The sequence below is a fragment of the Sinocyclocheilus rhinocerous genome, unplaced genomic scaffold (genome assembly GCF_001515625.1).
Source record: "Sinocyclocheilus rhinocerous isolate Xijiao unplaced genomic scaffold, SAMN03320098_v1.1 C36733786, whole genome shotgun sequence".
Classification (NCBI taxonomy): domain Eukaryota; kingdom Metazoa; phylum Chordata; class Actinopteri; order Cypriniformes; family Cyprinidae; genus Sinocyclocheilus; species Sinocyclocheilus rhinocerous.
The window spans coordinates 1-1,632 of NW_015785417.1; the positions used below are offsets into that span (position 1 = coordinate 1).

Sequence of the window (1,632 nt, forward strand, 5' to 3'; positions counted from 1 at the left end):
ACGAAACAACAAACAAACAAACTTCTTTCTATTATGGAAAAAAACTAGTGCCTTGCATTGCATCAGAGAGTTTCCCTCCTGTTTCCCTCGTCAACATTATAAATGCATATGTCTAAAATGTGTAGGAAAAGCCTCTGGGGCAACATGCCAGAATATGCTCATGTAAAATAAAGCCAGCATTAACCAGAACTGTAAATTGTGCTGTCTAAATACTGTTAGTAAAACCAAACTGCCCCCCTTTCCTGTCCACGTGCCAAATAACCCATTACACCTCATGAAACGGATAACTACCACACATCATCAGTCACTGAGCTAAAAAAGACAGTCAGGCTGAATAAATCCCTGATGGCACTAACAAACGCCCACTGGTGACAATGGCTCTGCTGGAAGATTTCCTCCCAAAAACACAAGGCATTTGAACCGGATTTGTGAGTGAGGAGTCCATCAAATAACAGATGTACTGTGGAGAAACTCAACAGACACAGGCATCAAGTGTTCTGACCTGGAATGGGAGTGGAGATATGAAGTCTTTCCCACTCATGCTGTGGACATTCACACAGGTGCTCTGGACGATACACACCGTCTTCTCCACAACATCCTTTACTGAAGATCATGGGGAAAACAACCACTCAACAACAACAACAACAACAAAAAATTCTAGAAACAACATTTAGCATCATATACTTGCTACTGATAAAAGACAAAGCAATTAAAAAATGCAATAAATAAATAAAAACATGCAATAAAAAGACGCAAAAATTAAGTAAACATAATAAATAATTAAATAAAAAATATAAATTATATACTGATAAAAATAATAAATTAAAAAATACAAATAATAAATTAAAAATTAAAAAATTAAAAAGTAATAAATAAAACAACAAAAATAATAAATAAAAAATAAATGTAAAAGATAATTTTAAAAACTACATGAAAATATGAAAACTACATGAAAATATAAAAATTAATTAAATATACTAATAATAAAATAATTGTTTTTTTCCCCTTTATTTTTCTTTTTTTTACTTTATGTGTGGAAACTATAATATAACAACAAAAATATATACAATTCTTACCATCTTTTTTAGACTGAGGGACGGTGAAATTACACCATAGAGCCTATAAAATAATTAGTAAAATTATATTATACTTGTGTATTATACTATAATTGTCAGCATGAAAAGTGATTCTTAATACAACAGCCCCAAAAACCTTTTAAGCACATGAAAAATGTATTTTGTATTGCATACAAAACTACTACTACTAACCAAATGGTAATTACTATATTGTTCACACTATAACCTAAAATGGCTCAAAAAAGTAATGTTTGTTCAGAGAAAAGGTCTAGCATCATTTGTTTGCAGACAGTACCTGCTGAACTGGGCTGTCCACCGTGAAGGCCTTGTACACATATGAGGTTTGATTCTTACTGCCACGACTCCATATGACCATGTTTCCAGCCACATACAGCTCCTCCTCATATTCAACCTCATAAGGAGCAGTTCCCTTCCTCAGCTGCCAGCGCTCCTGCCAATCACATCACAATCATACTTAAAACATGCAGTATTTTAATTGAGAACAGTTTGATTTTGCTTAAAGGGGTCATCCGATGCCCATTTTCCACAAGTTGAT

At 33.3% G+C, this 1,632-nt stretch overlaps 1 long non-coding RNA gene across 1 annotated transcript; it reads right to left on the reverse strand.

Moving 5' to 3' along the window:
* Nucleotides 1–505: 505 nt before the first annotated feature.
* LOC107736486 (uncharacterized) lies at nucleotides 506–1,523 on the reverse strand. The gene is made up of 3 exons (XR_001639680.1): nucleotides 1,372–1,523; nucleotides 1,077–1,119; nucleotides 506–603 (listed from the first exon to the last, which is right to left on the reverse strand). It is a non-coding gene; the product is annotated as an uncharacterized LOC107736486 (long non-coding RNA).
* Nucleotides 1,524–1,632: the final 109 nt, after the last annotated feature.